The sequence below is a fragment of the Mustela nivalis genome, assembly GCF_964662115.1.
Source record: "Mustela nivalis genome assembly, chromosome: 13".
Taxonomy (NCBI): Eukaryota; Metazoa; Chordata; class Mammalia; order Carnivora; family Mustelidae; genus Mustela; species Mustela nivalis.
In genome coordinates, this window is record NC_139032.1 from 47,997,170 (window position 1) to 48,021,009 (window position 23,840).

Here is a 23,840-nt window from a genome sequence, read left to right on the forward strand (position 1 = left end):
CTCATAAACATTTGAAAAAATTTTGTAATATCTCCAGAGAAAAAAAATAATTGAGTTTATTCCATGTTCTTAAAAGATATTTTTCTTTCTCAGATTTCACTGTGCAATAGAATTACTTAGGGTAATTTCAAAAGGCTTTTTAGCTAACTCCAGAACATTCTGATTCAGTGGAAGTAATGCCTTAGATAATTCCAAAGCCAGAGTTTCAAGGTCTAGAATTTGAGAATGATTGCTCTAAGAAACTCTCTCATTTTTAGAGTTGGAGGTATAGAATCACTTGAGTATTACCCTCACAGTCCATATGAGTCCAACTGCAGTGATTCTAGAACATTCTGCTTTCATCATAAATATGAGAAGAAAGTTCTGTTGAAAATCAAGTGTCTGAAATCCAAGGGACTAAAAGCTCTGGATCACCTGTCAGAGTCCTCAATCCCAACTCCAGGTAAAAATGCTATAGATGACCCTTGCCTGGCTGACTGGATTTGAGCTTTAGGTCATTATTTGCAGGCTGGATCATTGTGACTCTACTCCTGCATTCTAACTTTGCCATTAACGATAGAATTAACCTTAACATGTACTTAAAAAATACCTCCAATAGCCTTAACCCTTCCACCCAACATTAGCACAGAGAACTTATACTGTCATGAAGTCTCACCATAAACAGGATTATGGAGCCATGCCCCTGAAAGCCTATTTACCAAGCAAGCTTGAGTGAGCAGAAGAAACAAAATCTAACAGTCATCATCAAGTTGAGCATTATAAAAATGCAAAGACAGCAGAAAAATAAATGGCATCTTTTTAGTAACAGTTGTGGAAAGGAAGAGTTTAGGGAAAAACTACCATCTATTCTCTGGGAAAGGAAAAAGAACACTTGTTACCTTAAAATAACAAGAAATAGAAATTGTTCACTTATGGAATAAATATGATCATCAGTAGAAACATTGGCTAATAAAACCAACCCGAATGAATGCTACGTCAGTAAAACAGGTAAGAGACTCAAGGTATATGTGTCTACATCACACTGTGTATGTATGCACACTGCCTGAAGAAGGACAAGGTGATGGTAAAATACACTTAGAATTTAGAACCTAGTTTTTGAGGTCAGCTAGACCATCAGCTAGGCCATAGTTGGAGTTATAGCGCTGCCATTTACTTTAGTTTACTGTCAGGCAAGATATTTAACGTCTCTAAGTCTCAAAATTTCTTTCTCAGTACAATGGAAATGATATCTACCTGACATGACCATTGAAAAAATACAGATTAAAATTTATGCACGTGTCTAAGTATCTTGTTCATGGAAATCTCAATAAATGACAGAAGATGGCAAACACTTAGGAGAGAACATTGACAGTTATGCATTTAGGGTAAATTGCTAAAAAAAAAGAGAGAAAGTCAAAAAAACAGTTAAAAAAACAGTTAAATGACTTACCATTCTAAATTCTTTATATACATTAGCTCATAAAACAACCCGTGAGATAAGTGCTGTGTCACTTTTTTCAGATAAGAATATTGAGGCACAGAAGTAATCAGAACTTAAAGAAAGAGCCATAATTAGATATTTTGGAAAAAGATATAATTTTCTTTGCAAAATTAATAATTTATGGCATTTAGGGAAAAATTTGGTGAAATTCTACAATTCAAGAAAGCAGCATTTAAATATCTAAGTAGAAGAGAAGAAATTGCCACCACTAAAAAATAACAACAAAACATTATTTTCATGGCTGCTAAAATCAGAGTGGCTTTGGGAATCAGCAAAACAAAAATTGTTGCAAATAATCAAGCTATAATTGTTCAAAAAGTTGAAAGAGAGCCTGTACACTTCCAAACAGTTAAAAAGATAGACTTTTTGCAGAGAGCATTGGGATAATCGCAGGTGTAAAATTCACTGTTAGTATAATTTACAAATACAAATTCTCATTATAAACATAAACAAAAGTGATCAAAAAAAATAAAAGATTTTTGATAAAAATAGAATTAATATGGACAATCATCATGCGGAGCCAGTGAGTGTTGGAATGCAGGCAAGTCCTCACCAGCATATCTAAACATTATTCTATTTGTTTCTGCATAAGTAATGTAAACTTCATTGTAGAAGTGAAATTATTTATCTTTGTTTCTTCTGGGAGAATGTAGAATAGTGTTCTCTTCTTTAAAATATGTACTAACCCTGCAGACCCTTTTGTAAACTGAAGGTCCATTGGTATAGTCTTGTTTTCCGCTTGTGTTTTCTATACTTTGTGCAATGAATGGTCAGGTGTTACTGCTGTGGTTCGAAGTATAGGACCTGCCAGAACTACTTCCCACTCCTTGAAAAGAATCAGTAGGCTATGATAATGCTGCAGGGAAGACTCAGTAGACTGTGTATGCTTTCATGGTATTTCTCAGGCACTCTAGAAGACTTCGTGACAGCCTGACTTATTTTTCAATGAAAAATGCATCATCTCACGTTATTTTGACATCCTTTACAAATATACAATTATCTTCTTTTACACAAGGTTAAATTCCATTCAGGTAGATGATGATGTTGTCCCTATTTAAATGTGCAAATCATTTACCATAGTAAGATTCATTATGCAGGACCCTTGGTATTTAGGGGTTCACATTTAATGCAGTGTGTAGGAAGACCATGAGCTGGTGCAAAGATTAACTCTGACATAATAACTGTTTTTAGATCCACTGGGTAACAGTTTTCATTTTATTTATGAGCCTCATATTTTAAATTGACGTTTATGCTGGGCAATGTGTGAAATTATTTGACTGTGACCAGACTTATTTATAAATTCAATGTGAAGACTGACACATTTCATATGCTGTTTGTATTTTGAATATATTGCAAATGGTACAATTAAAATATCTGAGCTTAAAGAGTGAAGGGGAGCAGTACAGATCCAGTTAAGAAATAATGTTTGAGTGCACACATATTTAAAAAGTTATAAAAGGAAAAGAAGCAATATGAACCACTTATCTCAGTGCCTGAAAATATGCAGGAAGCAAAAATAAGACCTGCTAAGGCTGGCATATGAAAAGGACTTCATGAAATGTTAACTTAACACATTTGAAATCATATTATAATTAGTACCGGGTGAGCCATAAATGTTCCTAAAAACACCTAGAAGTTAATACGGTTTCTCTCTCTCCCTCTCCCTCTCTCCCTCTTGCTTGCTCACATATTATCAAGTATGAAGGTCTTAAATGAAGATTGTGTTCCTAGAGAGTGTGCATCTTGTCTAATGGCAAAATATTAAACCTCAAATGAGTTTTCTTCAGGTATTTTAGCTCTGAGTGGACTGTGAAAATGTAAAGGTCCAGGGTCTGGTTTGTGCATGGCTACCTGCCAGTTACCCTGATCTCTTCAATTTACCTGGCTAGCAACAGAGAAAGGACTGTATAGCCAAGGGGTTCTAACAGGTTCGTCTTATTGATTCTGAGACAGCTAGGAAAAGGAATGATACTATAATTACTAGCAAGAAAAATTCTAACAAGACACATTCAATTTGTTCCTTTTTAGTGACTCGAAATTTCTGACTCACGTTTAGCATAATTCATTTCCTTTTAGTGAAAGTGTCAGTACCATCCTTTTCAAAATATTCCTTCTTCAGAATTCCCCTCTGCATTCAGAAATGACATACAATAGCAATAATAGCAATAATTATAGTAATAACAATACCATGTATTTAGTGATTCAGGATAGAGTGATTGACACTGAAGACAATTATTGCTAGCATATAGTAAAGAAAAACTGGTTTGTTGGTAGGTAGACACTTGGCAACTAGTGAAATGATGAAATCTGTTACCAAACACATAGCTCATTAGAATGAGGGAGTCTGTCGTGCTGAGGGAGGCGGCAGAATACTGTAAACTTTTCATTTTTATGAATATGTCATTTATCTCACTACTGGGCGCATAGTAGGCACTTAATCAATGTAGTTCATTTTATCCGTGGTGACTGCAGAGTAAGCTTTTGGGAAAAGAAAAGTTGAGAAATCCTTGAGGAATGAAGGAAAATTTAATTTCTGGAGGGGAAAAGTTTTTTGAATCAGAAGCAAGGAGGGAAGTTAGAAACAAAGAATGTATCAAAAATTAGGCTGGATTAATGCAGCAGATCGAACAGTCCCGTTAGACAAATAAGAACCAAAGGATACTTATACCAGAAACAAAGCTATGAGTGCAAAGTCCAGTCACCCAGTCAGAAATTTACTATCAGCAGATGCTGAAAAAGAAAAGAAAAGAAAAGAAAAGACTGTGAGAGGCTAGCACTGAAGAACCATGATAAATTATCCAAGTGAGTCGTTCCATTTGAGTATTTAAATGAACCCTTTTAAAGAGGAATGACAAAAGCTGAGCTGAATGTGGAGATGGGTATTAATAATAGATGTTAAAGAGAACAATATCCCATCATTACTACTAATAAATAGCAGCCATTCCACAAGAACCAAAAAATCTAAAAATTAACAATAGGGTGATAGAATTTACTATTATAATTTTTTTAGAGGTGATGGAGAGGGTGAGAGAGATAGAGAATGTTAAGTAGGCTCCATACCCAGTGTGGAGCCCTACGTGGGGCTCCCTCTCTGACCCTGAGGTCATGACCTGAGCTGAAATCAAGAGTCCGTCGCTTAACTGACTGACCCACTCAGAATTTGCTATTACAATTTTTAAATGTAAAGTTTGCCTAATATATTTAGTAATATGCATAATATGCATAATATACTGAATAAATTATATAACTTATAAGAAGCTTTAGTAATTATTGATACAGTTAAATTTACAGTTTCTCTCTTGCCTTGTTAGTCCAATATCCATAACTACCATTAATTCAATCAGCTATCCCTGAAATATCGAATCATAACAATTAGAATCATGTCTTTCTTACAAACACTCTGGATCTTAACATCCAGGGCTTAGAATTCTTCAACTACTGGTCATTCCCACCAGAAAAGGAAATTTCCCCCCAAATATGAACTCCAGTCCCCTCAAATGAAGGAAGTGGGACAGAAGGAAAGAAAAGGAAGTAATAGTAAATGGAAAAATGATGATGTGTGAGGAAGGGGACTGACCTCTGTACCTGTCCATCCCTTCTGACGAGGCCACCAAAAATAACAACATTGTCCCAAAATCAAATCTCTATCACCTTGAACATTCCTGCTTCTTTTTCTCAGGCTGGGTACCATACCTAAAGAATACCATTAGCAGGGCACCTGGATGACTCAGTGGGTTAAAGCCTTTGTCTTCGGCTCAGGTCATGATCCCAGGGTCCTGGAATCGAGCCCCACATCAGACTCTCTGCTCGGCAGGGAGCCTGCTTCCTCTCTCTGCTTCTTTGCCTACTTGTGATCTCTGTCTGTCAAATAAATAACTAAAATCTTTTTTTTTTTTTTTTTTTTTTTACCATAAACAAAAATTTTCCAGGAACATAAACCATGTATTAGTATTATCCCTCAGCCATGCTCTCAGTGGGCATCATATAAGCACAAATAAAAAAGTTCCTGGTTACAATGAACTGACAGGAGAGCCAGAAAGATTATGGCTGACTAATATTCATTGTTGTTGTCATTGTCCTCACTTTAAATATGCTAGGTTCCAAATATTAAAAAAAATTTTTTTTGACCAACTTTATCTCCATACAAAATTAGAGAGCTTAATCTGCATTCTGTTTGTGGTTTCTTTTTCTTTTTGCTTGTTTCTCTTTTGCTTGGTTTTATTTTTACAACAATCCTCTCATCAAAACTTAAAAGATTGTTGCCCCGCAATTGTTTTATGTTATAAAGTGTATTCCCCATTCCTGCTCTTAATATGCTTACAGACGGATTCTCCTAAAAAATAACAGCTATGAATGCTGTATAAAATACAAAATAATCATAATCATTATAAGCAACTCCTTAGGCTGTGGAGGGTGCGGGGAAACCCCGTAGCAAATTATGGAAGGGGACCATAACGGAGCAAGTAACAGTCCTAGAGTACATTGCTCCTGTCCCTGTGGCTTTGTCCCAAAGATAGCTCAGTTACAGTGGGATAGTGAGAAAGGCATATAATAAACTACAGGTAAACTTTGACCTCTTTTTGAATGAGTGTCTCCTAACCTCTTACTTGCATATGTGCAGGACAAATTGAAAGCAACTTACAATTGAGTTTTAAAGAATTGAACTGAGATCCGAGCCTCTGACCTCCAGAGATATGATAGTCTGCATTTTGAGTCCAGTCAATTCAGGTATCTACTGAAACAAAAACATTACTGTATTTTGGAAAAATATAACAGAATTGATAATATCTGTATCATAAATCAGATCTATGATAAAATACAAAAACTTGTGTGTCATAGTCAACAATAAGAAGGAAGAAAGTATTAAATCATACTACAGCATGTGTGAACTTTAAACATTATGCTAGGGGAAAGAAGTACATTCTTTGTATTACATTCCATGTATTACCTGACTCTGTATCTAGAAAATTCGTATTTGTAAATAAGGCATTTCTGTAAATAAGCAATGACAGTTGGCAAAGGCATCAATCAGTCACTACAAAATCAATATTTCACAGAATCTGAATCCACTTCACTTCAAAAGTTTGCACAATTATCGCAAATTGAAATTTCTTAATGTCAAAAATATATAAAGCATTATTATTCATATGTTCAATTAAGTGCATCTAGCAGTTTGGGAAACTATAGTGTTTAATTGTCTCTTTTCACTTATATATAAAGATTAATTTTGGACTATTTTAATATCAAAGCAATTTTGGTTTTTATTCTGAAGAAAAGGTATACAGCCTCACATATTAATCACTAATGGTAGTCATTATGAAACTCAGATTCCTACTGATAAAAATGATAAAGTAGGGACAAAGAAAAAAACAGAAATCAAATGAAATGAGAATTAAAACATTAGAATTTCTCATTTATTCCCTATGTTTCCTATCGTCCTAGTCCTGGTGAAATAGAGCATTAAAGGCCCATTTATTTAATATTACTGAAGTTTTAAATAATTTTAATGAATGTGTATCTTATTACTTAAAATTCACATATGCCATTCTATAATTAAGTATGCTTTGAATTTAAATCTACTAATTTTTTTATATTCATGGTTTGAATCACTTTTTTACAATCTCTGTGTATTCAGACAGCATTTTAGGGGACAATGAATAACTCCATTTCTTTATATCTTTCAAATATTCATTTTTATGCTAAACTAAGTGAAAAATCGTCAAAGAGAAAAAACTTGTATTTTCTAAATAATTGCCACTAATCTCTTATCTCTTTGCTAACATCAGAATTTAGGGCACCATAAAAAAATAATGTATTCAAATTTTTTCAAAGTTATAAAACTCCAATTTCACCTTATTCAGTACACATAGAGGTATAATGATATGTCTAGTATTTAATTTAGTATCTTTAAACTGTATAAGCTTTAATTTGGCTTTCTTTTAAGTTCTACCTTGCTCATAATTTTATATCATGTTTATCATTTTTTCATTGTTATTTCTTTAATCAGAGAATATAGATGTCTAAACAGAGGTCCTCTCTTATCTCTGAGACAGTATTTTGCTTAGAGCTTCATTTTCCCCAAATCCACCTGATGCCTAGCTTATCTGACAGTAAATGATTTTTCCTTTCTGTTTTCTTTTTTATGTTAAAAAAATGTAACATAAAAATTTACCATCTTTACAATTTTTAAATGTACAGTATAGTAGCATTAAATATATACATCTTGTTGTGCAAGAGATCTCTAGAAACTTTTCATCTTGCAAAACTGAAACTCTGTACTTACTGAATAGCTCCCCTTTCCATCGTCCCTCAGCTACTGGAAACTATCATTCTACTTTCTGTTTCTAAGAATTTGACCTTTTAGATAATGCATATAAATGGAATCATGTAGTATTTTTCTTCTTGTGACTGGTTTATTTCACTTAGCATAATGAATTCATCCAATTCGTAGCATATGAAAGGATATCTATTTTTTTAAGTGAAAAACATTCCATTGTATGCATATCCTAATACCTTATCTCTTCATCCCAGTGGACATTAATATTGCTTCCACCTCTTAGCTATTGCAAATAAGATGTCTCTTCAGGATCCTATTTTCAGTTTTTATGAATACACACCCAGAGATGGGATTGCTGGATCATATGGTAGTTCTATTTTTGATTCTCTGAGGAACTTTCGTACTGTTTACCATAGTAACTGGACCAATTACATTCCCACCAACAATCCACAACAGTTCCAATTTTCCCATATGCTCACCAACAGTTATTATCTCCCCCCCCTTTTATAGTGGCCATCCTAATAAATATAAGATGATATCCTATAGTGGCTTTGATAAGCATTTCTCAAATGATTAGTGATGTTGAACATCTTTTCATATGCTTCTTGTCCATTTGTATATATTCTTTGGAGACCTGTCTATTCGAGTCCTTTGCCTATTTTTAAATTGGATTATTTGGGGTTCTTTATTGTTGAGTTGCAGAACTTCTTTATAGATTCTGAATATTAACCCCTTATCAAATATCTGCAAATGTTTTGACCCATTCTGTAGGTTTCCTTTTCACTCTGTTGATTGTTTCCTTTGTGGAGCAGAAATTTTAAGAATGATGTAGTCCCATTTATCTATGTTTCTTTTTGTTGCCTATGCTGTTGGTGTCATATCCAAGAAATCGTGCCAAATCCAATAACGTGAAAAATTTTTTTTCTATATTTTCTTTTAGAAGTTTATAGTCTCAGGCCTTGTGTTTCAATCTTTAATCCAGTTTGAGTTAACTTTTATATAGCTATAAAGGTTCAATTTATTTTTTTTTAATATATGAATATCCAGTTTTCCAGCATCATTTGTTGAGGAGATGATCCTTTCCCCATTGTGTAGCCTCGGCATCATTGTCAGAGAAATCTCTTTTATATCCCCGGGAGCTTTTCCTAGTTCTAAAATACACAATTTTTGGTTTTAACATATGCCAGTGAAGCAATACCAGAATATGAAGTTTGAATGATCACTTCTAATCTGGGAAAAGGCAGGATCAGCTGGGATCAGATTCCCTCAATTTAATTGAGTATGCAATGTCAGTTGGTATTATAAATACCTGAATCAGAGAAAATTATAACAAATCAGTAAGTTAGCTTTCTATAAAATACATTTAAATCGCCCCAATAATATAATAGACAATATAAGTAATATGTGACTTTCAAATATATCATTTCTATCTAACTGATTTAATTATTCTGTCTATACATAATTTAGGGGCCTACAGAACTGAAGACTTTCCATTTTGCATCAAACCAATAAAGGTTTTACTTGATTTGTACTACAAAATCTATACATCTGTTATTAAAGACTTCCATATTTATTAATAGGATGAATACTATGATGTTGTTTATACTTAGGATCTTATATAAAATATGAAACAGGCAATGAAGATATAAACATATCAGTTTTGGTAAAGACAACCAAAACCTACATTTTCCAATGAAATGAAAGAACAGACACCATACATGCAATGGTGCATACCCCTGTCTCACCCATTTTAAATTTTTAAGGAAAAAGGTATAAGTATTGCCTCTTGAAATCAGAAAAGGCATAGAGTTAGCCTGTGAAATATGAATGTCTGGTTTTCTCAGAACCTCCATTGTTATAGAAAAGAAGAACAGAGAAAATTATGCTATCCTAAATTCTGAGTTCCATCTATCCTTTTGGGATTGATCATGGACACCAGCATTTTAATACTCTAACCTGGCTGTAAGGAAGAATACCTGCATTTAGAAAGCTCCATATGCATATGCTGTGAAAACCAGCTAATCTTCTCAGTAGAGAGAACAATTGGCACATTTGTGACTTATCCTTCTGCTTATGTGTTTATACAAAGAGCTAAATGCTGCTGTATCAGCTTTATGCTTTAATCACAGGTGTTAGCATCAGAAAATAGTGAGTAATCTTGACTCCATCATGTGAAATGCAACTTGTGAAACTCAAACCTACTTCTAATGTTCAAGAATTGTTTCATGAATTAATGATCACTAATGGCCTATGTGTTCATAACCTGTGAATTAAACAAAGACTATGTCTTTGGTTGGAAATATGAAGAGAAACTTATTAATTTGCCTGCTATTTTCCTTATTGCATACTTTAATTGGTCTTATGGACTCAATTGTGACATATATTGAATGGTTAACTTTCTAGGATATCAACAATCAGTTCAGAGATATCTATATCTATCTATAGAGCTCCCTAAAACTTAATACTTATCAAGCCAATGCCATAATTAATTTCATAACTTTGTATTGGAATCATTCTCTCAACTTTTCTTTTTTTTTTTTAATTCTTGTACAACCTGTTTAATGATATTTTGCATCTGTTTTGCAAACCTAACCAGAATCAGCAGAGAATCCTGAAATGTAATTAAATTTTGGAGCTATTTCCTTTTTGATCATAATGTTTTATCCCTTATTGAAAGACAGAGTTTACTGCATTGCAAGATAATTACCTTAACGGAGCTTCATAAAGAAGCACTATTTTCTGGCAAGAAAGTTAGTCATTCTTTTGATTAATCCAATTATTAGGAACAACATGGCAAGGGCAAGATTCTATGGTATGAGTAAATCTTGTTATGTGGAATCATAATATAATTCATAGTTAAAGGAATAATTTTATGTCTAGTTTTTTAGTTTCCTTTTTATATTTGTTCAATTCTGCCTAAATAGTATCAAAAGGGGAAGTTTTAATATAGGAAGCTTAGACTGTAACTCTAATTTTTACTTTTTTTTTTTTGCAACTCATGCTTACAATAACACTTTTTTATTTTTGCAACTCATGCTTATGATACCAAATGTAAAACTCTGTCTAGATTCTTGCTCTGTAAAATTATATTCATGGACAAGCAGCACCTGTACACCCTAAAATTTGATAACCAAGAAACAAGAAAGAATGTGACCACCGATGGTTTCTGACATTTAGAATTCTTGATCTAGAATGAAGGTTTTTGATTTGAACCTGTCCATGTTGAATCATCTTCTGTTTGATCCAAGGCTCTTAGGAAAGCTGTCTCCTTCATTGACACTGTCAGTTTTGGGACAGTCTTGAGAGATTCTCAGTTTTAGATCTTTCATCAATAAAGAAGTCAAAGAGGTGATGCAAGGTGTTTTTCTACTAGAATCATAAATTTAAGCTTTAATTCCTAGGGTTTTTACCTGAAGAGGGCTTTATGTCTCCACATGCTGGACTTTGATCTTTCACGTACTACTGAAAGAATGGAATTAAGTGGGGCTTAAATAGCACCACACCAAAACGATTTTATTAACAGTAATTGAAGAAAATAGTTTATTAAATTTTCATGAATTTTCTGTTTGATTCATCTGTTTTGGAAGCAGATTTACACAGCTCAACATCTGTTGTATACCTAGTGTAAATAGATACAATAAAATATTTGGAGGTTCTAAGTATATATGAAAACAGTAATCGAAACAATGTGTGAAGTGCATCTTTGCAAATATCTTCCCTGGTTCAAAAGCTAAATTTTCTAGCTCATGAATATTGATATATTTGCTTCTTTTACTTCTGTTCTTATTTTTTAAATTGTTCATAAGTAAGATTTTTAAATCTTGAGAACTATAAGTATCTTCTAGATTTGTTGGTTTCATAGTAACTAAGACAAAACTCTAAGGCCATGCTTCCTTCTCATTATAAGAAGTAAAGTAGCAAAAGTTTTATTTGAGTGATTTCTAAATAAAACTATTTTTGTGCCTTAAACTTCGAAAACATATTCAGTTGGAAGATCTACAGCTCTGCCAAGAAGGAAGAATATGGAAAAAAAAATTCAATCAGGCTGTAAAGAGATTGATGAAAAACTTAGCTACAACCTTAGTGACGTGTGCAGTGGAGTGAAGACCCTTATTTATTCAAAATAGAAAAAATAATGATTTAAGGGTCTGAATGGAGGCATTAAGCTGTCTCAGAGCCAAATAGAAATATATTAAAATGTCTTCAGAGAAACAAAGAAATACAAAGTGCAACCAAGCAATGAAATAAAATAGTTGAGATTTTAGTGGTTTCAGGATTCTGTTTACTCAAATCAAAGAATTATATAACCATATATAAACAAGAACTAGATATATAAAATCCACTCTTTAGTAACAGTATAGAATGCAGTGCTCTGAAAGCATAACAAGCACAGAAGTGCTTACTGTGCCCATCAGTGATGTAGAGTCATCCTGACATGTGCATTATGGTTGAATTGGAAGCAAGCATACTGTCCATTGGTAGGAAAATGTTTGATTGTATTATCAACTTTCTTAGAAAGTAGAATTTTGCAACATACGTGAAAAAACACCGTAGCCCTGATCTCTTGAGTAGCAGAAATGGTCATGTTTTATTAGTCGTGTTTTATTTTACAAAAACAAATTCAATTGCAATGTGATTAACATGATGTTATTCATGTAAAAAAAAGATAATGGAGATTGACTGTATGGTAGTCTAAATTGGTATGAGAAAGGACAGCAGAAGTCTGTACATGATAAATGTTGCTTTTCTGCAGCAGGGGTGAATGTTCCTACGAAACCTTTTGTTTCAATCAATGGATCATGGCAAATGTATATTACTTCTGTAACTTTATATGGGGCATACAAAAATTGTCCTTAAAATTAAGGTAGTAAATTTAACTTGAATATAAGCAAGCTTCTGGATAAAACCACCTATTTGTAGAGCTACAAGGAATGGAGCAAGTAATTTAAAAAAGAAATAATCTTCTAGGCTTAATTTAAAGAAGAAAGAAATAAGTAGGAAAATATACAGGTTTCTATATTGGAAGAGAATCAATATTGTTAACATTTAAATCTCTGCAACTGACAAGCTGATTCTAACGTGAATTTGGAAGTTAAGACATCTTGGGTGGGTAGCACAATATTTTAAAAGAACGAAGTTGGAGGACTCATGTTATCAAACTTAATATTCACCATACTTAATATAGTGTGTGGTGTCTTTTTGTACAAGGATAGACAAATGCACCAACATTCAGCAGAGAAAGACCAGGATTATATTTTCGGTCACATGTGTTCTTGCAAAAGTGCTGAATTGCAAGTGGATAAACATGATCTCTTCCATAAATAATGACAGATTAATTAGATATCTTTTTGGAAAAAAAGTAGCTCATATAAGCACTAAAATTTATTCATAGTGAATCGTGGACACAAATGAGAAAAGTAAAATAATAAAGCATCTGAAAGAAAACATAGGAGAAGGCCTTCATGACCACTGGTTAATTAGAGACTCTTAAACAGTCTGCACTAAAAAAAAAAAAAATCCATTACATCTACTGAAAACTGAAAAGACAAATGAGATGAGAAAAAGATTTTTGCAATACATATATTTAATTCTACTATACAGAATACACAAAGATATCCTATAAATCAATGAGAAAAAATGTATGAGGTAATGAAAATGCTTTGATTTCTGTTCCCCACCAAGACGGAATAAGAGTGAAAGATTTACTCTCTTGCTTTAAACAATTAGAAATATATTAAACAACTAGAATATGAAGTTCTCAGCTACATGAAGCAACTGAACAACTAAAACATAGGAAACAACTAAAATATAAGAAAATATTTCTAGTTGTTTGACAATTAAACCATGCTGGACTATGATCTCTTGAGAAAAAGGAAAGAAGAAAGTAAACCCTCTGACTGCAGCAGCTTAATGCTAGATTGACATTCTCACTGAATTGATGAGTCAGAGATTACAAGTCAGGAAACCCGAAGTAGGTTTATTCACCTCTTTTTTATTTCTTTTTAAGAAAGGGAAAAGTTATGTCACAGTCATTATTAAAGTGCATATATTTAATAATAGTGACATAAATAATAGTGGCATAAGTAGGTCTTCTTCTATGACCAGGTCATACAATCAGAATTTATTCTTTCTTTTGGACTTTTCACTTGAGGATAGTTTAATCATTTCCATCAGTAACTACAAGTAACTACAATGACTAAAATCATTGGCACAGACCAATGAGAGATAGTTGTGGGTCAAATAAACAACATACTTTATACTTAGAAAAGGGATAATGACCTTTCCCCTGGAAATATAATAAATAAATAATTTAACATCGTTTCTTTCATTGATTTCATAACTTTGTCAGGTGCTGACCCACATAAGTTTAAAAGCATGGAAATAATGAAAATGTCAAGATGGTGTTTATGATTCAAGTGAGAGAGGCATTGGAAAGGATCAGGAGAGAATACACAAGAAGTTTATCAATCATAGTAGAGCATTATCTAGCATTCATATTATATTGCTGGAAAAAGAAACTCCAAAATATAGTAATATAGTAGCTTAACTAAGAAAAATTCTTACTTTTTCCTCTTCTTCCCCTTGTTGTTTTCCTCTCCTCCTCCTCCCCCTCCTCCTCCTCCTCCCTCTCCTTCCTCCTCCTCCTTCTGCCTTCTTTTTCTTCTCATCCTTCTCCTCCTCCTCTTCCTCCTTCTTTTCTCTCCTTACTCTTCTTCTTTCTCTCCTTCTTATTCTCCTCTTCCTCATTCTCCTTTTTCTTCTTTCTCCCTCCCTGACGCCCTTTGTCCCTCTCCTTCTCTCTCCGTGTCTCAGTCTGTCTCTCTTTCTTTCTCCAGTGCAAATGGCAAAGTCCTGTGCTTATAGGGGATCTGGACAGCGCTGTTGAACAAGACACCTTTAATTTGCATTTTTAAAGATAGCACAAAACTACATCATTCTACTAGCCCGTAGGACTGGGAAAAAAGAAAGGAGAGACATAAATTATTATCCTTTTTTAAAAAAGTAAAGTTTAAAGGATTCATAGGTCACTGTCTCTGTTATCATTTTACTGAGAATCTAATCATATCACCACATCAAGCTTTAATATAGATTTGAAATTCTAGTGTTTAACTCTACATCTGTGTGCAGAGCTAGAACTTCTATTACCATAGAGTAAAAGGGAAGGGATATGGAAGGGAGAATAAGCAGTCTTTGGAAAAGCTAGTGTTTTAGATCTTCAGGTGAGCGTTGGGATAATGAGTATTTGTTTATCATTAACATTTATTAAACAACATATTTGATTTATATATTATTACATCAGATTTTGAAATAGAAAAACATAACCAACTTTACATAGACTAAGATCCATAATTCTAATGGAACAAAACTAGAAATCGGTAATAGAAACATAGAGAAAAGTTTTAGAATCAACAATAAACTATTTTTTTAACATTTTATTTATTTACTTGACAGAGAGAGAACACATAACAGGCAGAGCGGCAGACAGAGGGAGAGGGAGAAGCAGGCCCCCGGTCGAGCAGGGAGTCCGATGTGGCCTCCCTCCCAGGACCCTGGGACCATGACCCGAACCGAAGCTTAACTGACTGAGCCACCTAGGTGCCCCCAAACTCTTCTATTAAATTGAAAGTGAGTTACAGAGGAAATCATAAGAGCAAATACAAAATCTATAACCTTGAATGAAAATTCACCACTATATATGACAGATTTTGCAGAACAAAAATATTTACTTAGAGGTGATTTTGTTATCATTTACCAGAAAATAAGAAATATTGGGGAAAGTGATCTAAATATTTAAGAAGTAGGGGGGAAAAAGAAAAATTTAAATGGACAAACCTAAAGACACCCAGAAAAGATCAATAATAAATATAATGGCTAAATTAACATAATAAGTAACAAAAATAAGAAAATAATACAGAAATTTATCTTATCTCTTAAAATTTATTAAAAGTTAAGTTTTTAGTGAGTCTGATGATGAAAAAGAATATTTGCATAAACAAATGAAAGGAAAAAGATATATAATTCCAAATATATATATATATTTTAACATGAATAGGAAAAAATTATCTGGATCAACAATAACTATTAAGTAATTGTAATTGAAGAACTTTTTTATCTGTATCAACAATAACTATTAAGTAATTGTAATTGAAGAACTTTTTGTCTTTAAAGTCCCAGATACATGCACCTGGGTGGCTCAGTTCATTAAGCGTCTGACTCTTGGTTTCTGTTCCGGTTATGATCTCAGGACTGTGAAACTGAGCCCTGCATTGAGCCTCATGCTGAACCCTCCTGAGTTGGTACCCAAAGTGGGCTTACCATTCTCTCTCTCACTCGCTCTATCCCTCCCTCCCACCACACACATGGGTGCTCTCTTTTGCTTTTTTTTTTTTTTAAAAAAGAGAGAGAGAGAGCTACAGATGGTTTTAAAGTGAGTCCTATCAAAACTTAAAGATACACAAGTACATATTATACAAGCTATAGTATAAAATAAGTGGGGAAAAAGAAAATTTCTCAAGTATATGAAATTATTCTAAGCTTATATTGCCAGTGTTACAAGGTGGGGCTGTCTCATAATTCACAACATAGACCTGTGCACAAAAAAACCGGCATTATAAATCAGTGAAAAAAATGATAAACTATCCAGTAATGTTTAAATAAATGTCATCTCCATGGACAGAAAAACTAAATTATATTCCTCATCTGAACATATATAAAAATCAATTCCATATGCAATAAAAATATAAATATTAAAACTGAAAACAAAACTATTAGAAAAAATATAGAATTCCCTATACCAGTAACATATAATAGAAATGTATTTTAATATATATTATAAATAGTGTTTATAAAGCCATTGTGTATATCACAAATTAGGTAGATGGTAGATTCACGAAAATGTAAAGACTGCCAACATACTGGACAAAATAAATGAAAGATAAGTGTAACATTGATTGCTGACCATAGGTTAATATTTAGACTATATAATGGAATTTGTTTCAATCAATAAGAAAAGACAAGCAACCCAAAAGTTTTAAAACAGGAGAAAAGTTTCAACAGTCCATTCATAGAGGAGATCTAAATGATCATAATCATATGAAAAAATGCTCAGTCTTGCTAATAATTAGGAAAACACAACCTAAAACAATAGTTTACTGTCATATTAAGCAGATTGGCATAATTATAAGACTGATAATATAAAATATCAATGAGGCTGTAAGGAACTGGCAACATTTACATTGTTAGTAGTCATATGTTGGTGGGAAAGAATTTTATATAAAAATTTGGTCATATGTAGTAAAGGGAAGAGGCAAATTCTTTATGATCCATTAGTTCCATATGTAGTTGTGCATCAAAAGAATTTGTTGTTAGTGAGAAAGAGAAAATGCATTATTTTGATATGTGTGTATACATATATATATGTGTATGTATATGTAATGTATTATCTCATATAAATCATTTATAGACTCATAAATAGGGAAACTGGTAAATAAAGTAACATGTTCAGATATCAAAATAGAAGACCATAGTTGAGGGGCACCTGGGTGGCTCAGTGGGTTAAGCCGCTGCCTTCGGCTCAGGTCATGATCCCAGGGTCCTGGAATCGAGCCCCACATCGGGCTCTCTGCTCAGCAGGGAGCCTGCTTCCTCCTCTCTCGCTGCCTGCCTCTCTGCCTGCTTGTCATCTCTCTCTGTCAAATAAATAAAATAAAAATCTTAAAAAAAAAAAAGACCATAGTTGAGGTGAGGTGAATGTCCTAGGTACATAAATAAATAATGTATGTATTTTAAAGATTAATGCTATAAGTTACACAATAATGAATAACCTATAATAACATTTATGCACATTTTAATAAAGCTACAACAAACTCCAGTATTACATATCATTAATGTCTATATAACTATAGTAAAATTGATAGCATATGTTTGTAGTGAAATATATAACAGCCATAAAATAGTAGTTACTTCTACAGTGTGAATAAGGCAAATGAGATCTTTTAAACAGACCTCTAGCCTTAACTTTAATGTTTTATATTCTATTAAATATTGATCGGGGGGGGGGGGGCGTGGGGCCTGGGTGGCTCTGTCATTGTCTGCCTTTGACTCCAGGCATGAACCTAGGGTCCTGGTACCCCGTTCTGCATTGGGCTCCCTGCTCAGCAGGAAGCCTAATTCTCCCTCTTCCACTCCTCCTGCTTGTGTTCCCTATCTCACTGTATCTCTCTTTGTCAAATAAATAAAATTTTAAAAATTAAATAACAAAATATCTGAAGCAAATATGGATAATGGTAAGATTTGATGTATCAGTAGACAAAAATTTGTTTACCATTACGTAACTTTATTTAAATATTTGGAACATGTTATATTTATGAGGAAAAATACAAGTTTTATATCTCTTTGTTTGAAATACTTTATCATTAAAAAAGGGATGAAGGACACCTGGGTGGCTCAGTGGGTTAAGCCCCTGCCTTCGGCTCAAGTCATGATCTCAAGGTCCTGGGATCAAGACCCGCATCGGGCTCTCTGCTCAACAAGGAGCCTGCTTCCCTCTCTCTCTCTCTCTGCCTGCCTCTCTGTCTAGTTGTGATCTCTGTCAAATAAATAAATAAAATCTTAAAAAAAAAAAAAAAAGGATGAAAAAATTTAAGTGAGTTAATGAGTTAATTTCTTTCCTTAGATTCTCCTTGGGGAAAGACTATCAGGAATAACCAGGTTTTAGAAGACAATTATATAGTTGCTATTGGTTTGTAACACTGTAAACATCTAGAATGCTCCTCTGCCTTCTGTCCTGTTCTCCACTCAGTTTTAGTTTGCTGAGTTAGCTGGCTTGGTATATATAACTTTTTTATAACTTTTCTTTTTGCTCATTTCTTTGTATACTGTTCTTTGTCTTAGATGATATCAACCTATTTTGTAGATTTTATTTCTGTTGTTTTTGATTAGTTTATTTTCTTTCTCAACTTAGATTCCCCCCACTAACTGTACCATTATACTTTCATTTATACTAAAGTTTTAATTTGTCATTTAACTCTTTTTTTTTTAACTTTTTTTTTTATAAACATATATTTTTATTCCCAGGGGTACAGGTCTGTGAATCGCCAGGTTTACACACTTCACAGCACTCACCAAATCACATACCCTCCCCAATGTCCATAACCCCGCCCCCCTTCTTCCAACCCACCTACCCCCAGCAACCCTCAGGTCATTTAACTCTTTATATGACTGGCTCGATATTTTATCTTCAATAATATTCTCATTGAGAATTTTATTTACTTCTTAGACTGGTTTTTTGTCATCTGATTTTGTTATTATCAACTATGAAAACCATTTTGGAATAGGAGCATTGTTGGAGATTGACCATGCCCTAAGGGATATTTGGATATATATATTTTTTTTTTTTTTTTCTAAATACCCTATGCAGAATCTGTGAACATCCTACTATTGATTTCTATACTCCCCTCAAAAATGAATCATCTGAGTTTAAATTTCTTAAAATGAGTAATCTAGCAAAGGAACCATAAAAAAATACCTCCTTAGGGTTACCTGGGTGGTCAGTCGGTTAAGTGACCAACTCTGGATTTTGGCTTCGGTCATGATCCCAAGGTACTGAGATTAGGCCCCATGTCAGGCTCTGTCCTCAGCAGGAATCTGCTTGAGTCTCTCTCTCTCAGGCACCTGGGTGGATCAGTTGGTTGAGCAACTGCTTTCGGCTCAGGTCGTGATCCTAAAGTTCTGGGATGGAGTCCCACATAGGGCTCCCTGTTCAGCTAGGAATCTGTTTCTCCTTCTGACCTCTCCCCTCCCATGCCCTGTCTCTCCCTCTGCCACCCCTCCCCCCAGCTCTAAATAAATAAATGAACCTTTAGAAAAACAAAAACAAAAACACCTTCATAATTGTGCTTCTAGTACAATGCATTATGGCATTAGGATAGTATTTTCTTTTTACATAAAACATTCCCAGTCCTGTTATGAAACCTATCTATGTATAAGCATAGTCATTTTTTTAGAAAGATTTATTTATTTATTTGAGAAAGAGAGAGAGAGCCTGTGGACAGGGGCAGGGCAGAGGGAGAGAATCTCAAGCAGACTCCCTGCTGAACCACCCAGGTGGCTGAGAGAGAGATCATGACCTGAGCAGAAACCAAGAGTCTGACGCTTACAGACTGAGCCACCCAGGCACCCCATAGTCATTTATCTCATGTTTTCTGCTCCAAGTAAATCCTGGAAGGTAGTTAATACATAGACAAACTGTGTCAAATCAGGAGAGCAGAACACATGAAAGAATCATTTTGAGGAGATGAGGATTTGGGAAACATTCTCAATAGGCAGCCTGATCTAACTTCTACCAAAATTCAGTGATCTGCTGTAGTATAGTGCCTGCGTGTTGGTCATTACTGTCTTTTGTAGTACTTGGCTTAACACGCACTAAGAATTTGATAAAATTTAAATACATTAATGAGTAAGAAAGAGGTCTATTTAGTGGTCTATTTAGTGTGTCAGAACTAGGAGTATGTCAGAACATAGTACATCCTACCTCAAGAGTGGGAATGAGTCAAAATCATACAAACTTAAACTGCAAAAGCAAATGGCCTGACCTTCTCTGGCCTCCCAGATTCCCTGGAATATAACTTTCAGTGACTTCCACCCTCTTCTGAAATGAGTGGCTAGAGTTCAAAATACAAAAGACTTAACTTTTCCACAAAATGCTGTTTTATGCTATTAACCTGGAAGAGGTCAGCCCTTTAGATTTCAGAAATTTATTATGAAATCTCTTCACATAATAGTCAAATTAAATTACATGTGTTCTTATTATGCTTATGCTTCTAAGTGGAACAGAATAATATTTTATGGGGAAAAATAAAGGGACTAACAATAAAAAAATTAGATTTTACCAAATTCCAGCACAAGTACTTCAGGGAGTTTGTTTTTCAGGGATCTTCCTCTTTAATCTCTAAGATAAATAGATTAATTTAGATCTGTGGCTTTTAAAACTGATTTATTAAGGACTTTTAGTAGATCATAAAATCAATTAGGTGATTAAAATAATCACTTAAGCCTTTAAAAAATAAAGTAGAAGAAAGATTTTTATATCGTATTGTATATATAAGGATAAATATGAAAATCAGTTTCCAATCATGTATATATGCTTGCCAGTGTATATACTGAATTGTGATAAAAGATGCCTTTGTTGTGTAGATTATTTATTTTTTAGAAAAAAGTACTTGACCACCTTTTCTCTAAACTTTACCAGGTCTGATTTGAATATTCTAGCTATTTTAATATCAAATTAATTCTTGTCTCATTTATTTTATGAAAAACTTAAAAAGTATCTAGTCTGGAAATCATGTTCTTTATGTTTTTAACTAATTTAACTAGTGATGGAAAAAAATAAAATTTGATTTCAATATATTACCTGATTGCTTTCCTATTTATTACATACCATTTAATGCCATACAAACCTCACTGCCTATGCATCAATGTTCTATTATTAAGTATTTTAAACTTATACATAGACACACAAAACATAACATACAAAGTAGGAAAACAGAAAGTGATAATGTAGATCTTTGAGAAAAATCTTCTTTTATAGAAATCTGATATATTTTCATAAACTGTGACCAGTGTTAAGATACAAAAGCAATTTATAATGATGTCAATATCTACTACTCATGGTCAGATAAATTAATTTACCTATAGGTACATACTAGTATTTTTAAAAAAGTGTAAAAAATTAGGTTAAAAAAATTGTTTTGACCTCCATGGGACAAAAAGCATGATAATAATGTTCTGTAATTTTCTGTTTTATTTTGCCTAGGAACTTTTATTACAGAGGTACAAACCAAACCTTTACATTGATTTTTAATATTATTCTTAGAATTTTTATATTATTCTAAAATAGGAATTATTAAAATGTATTTTTTAGATAGTTCAATTAATTTAATTTTGTCATAGGGAAGATCTGTAAATACTGAAGATCAAACAATTTAAGACACTAATAGCTTCAGCTCATTAACAACCAATGATCCCTGTGAGTCTTCAGAATTTTTTTCAGAACTTTCTGATATTCCATTCCTGGTATACTATTTTTCTGTTTGTTGTGTTTACTGAATCTTTCACCTTTTGAGTGATTTCCCAGTGCAAAATGTAATACTGTCATTGTGAGATCATCTCTATTATTACTTTTTTTTTTTTAAATACAAGTGAACCCTGTCCCTAATTTGGAAGTTCTTTTACAGAGTACTTCTTTGTTTGCCTGTATTCTGAAGGAGCCAGTGACGCTGAATTCACATATTTTACTTTTTATCCTTCTAATTCCTTCTACATCAAGTTCTACTGGATTTCTCACTTTTTCCACCTAAAGACAGCTTTTGTGTTCTGATTCCCAAGAAAGAGAATGAAGATGTCTAGCTCCTACTCACCGGGGCTACAGCTCTTTGGACCTGGAAGTTTTATGTTACAGATTCCCTTTCCAGTCTCTTCCTTTCTAGAGATCCAAGGGAAAACCTCAGTGTCCACCTATTAGGGTCCATATCTAAGTCCCAAACTCCTGAGGGCCATTGGCATTACCAACTCTCACTTTCTGAACTGGTTTTGATTTTTCTCTTTGTTTCTAGCATCTAAAATTTCACTTTGCTTAAGGAAGTTATTTCTTTTGAAACTTGTTATAATTTATCCAGAAATTCTATGTTTGTATCAGTTGGGCTGCCTTGCCACATCAGCTCAAGTTACCTCAGGACAAAAGTCAAACCAAAGCATTTTTCAGGGGGAAGTTTCACCACACACAACCACATATTAGACTTGCTATAAACGATCAACTTCCAGGTCCAGAACAATCAGGACAATTGGTACTCCTCCCACACAACATAATTCCCATTAAAAAAAGTAGTGTATATAGTTATCAACTCATTATATAACTGAAATCATATTATATAATTCAAATATGCTAAGGGAGTGAAACCTATATGTTCTTACAGGAAAAATAAAAGGCAAATTAGAAAGAAGAATGTATTGTTTAAAAAAAATAAAATCAATTAAAATAAATATTATTTTAAAATCCTGTAATGGAAAGGGCATACCAAGTCCCAAGCAGAATATCCAAAAATCACTCTTAGAAATGCCATAGCAAAATCTTAGAACTCCAAAGTAAAAGAGAAAAATTATACAAGTTTGCTATGACAGAAATCATATTGATCCTAGCTTTCCTACTTATAACATTGAATGTAAGAAGATACTGTTTTCAAAATACTATCGTAAAAAATGTAACTAGAGGATGCATTTTATCAAGAAAAATATATTAAGTAGAAGATGGTATACAAGAAACAATCAGGAGGAGGAAAAATGATGTATTATAACATCTAAAGGGAGTTGTAAAAAATTAGCAGAAATAGAAGCTAAAATCTCAAGTGATTAAAAAAGAAAAAACATGGTGAGCTTATTTTTTTCACTCAAAGAGAAGACACATCAGTCAGAATCAGCTTCTGCTGTATATAGGAATAAATAATCTAAAAAGACAGAGCTTTATTAATTCCTCATGTAAAAAATAGTTTTGAGGTAGATGATCCAGTGCTAATATGGTGGCTCTACCATTATTTATGTAACATTTATATTAAACATTTGTTTAATATTTAAACATATTTCTCCATCAACATGGAGAACTAATCAGCAACTATAACATTTCCTTCCAAATAAAAATACTTTTTGCAAGCTGTCACTTTCTCCTTTTCCTTCCAATATCCCATATTTTGTTGAAATCTTCTTGAGTTTTAGTTTCTGGTTTTTATTATATTTTCAATATGCTTCTACTTTTCTAGATATAAATTTTGTTGATTGTCTCAAGGTTTGTAGTCATACTGTCTGTCAAGTATACTTAACTCTATTTTTTGCTGGCTTCTTTTTTCAACCCTGTTTTTCATATTTTATGAGTTCAATAACTCTTGACCTCATGCTTTCTTATTTTGTTAGAGTAGATTATTTACTGTTTTTGAAAGACTTTCTGACCATCCTGCAAGCTGGAATATGTCACTAACTTGCCCTCAGAAGTTAATGATGTTTTGAAGTAAATAAAATTCTACATTTACCATTTTG

At 33.2% G+C, this 23,840-nt stretch overlaps 1 long non-coding RNA gene across 1 annotated transcript in view; it reads left to right on the plus strand.

Annotated features, from left to right (window-relative positions):
- The first annotated feature begins 367 nt into the window (after positions 1–367).
- LOC309846498 overlaps positions 368–23,840 on the plus strand; it is a 29,715-nt gene continuing 6,242 nt past the window's right edge. Inside the window, exons 1-2 of the long non-coding RNA XR_014301963.1 lie at positions 368–442; positions 6,102–6,208. This is a non-coding gene — a long non-coding RNA (uncharacterized lncRNA). The remainder of the gene's footprint in view (positions 443–6,101; positions 6,209–23,840) is intronic.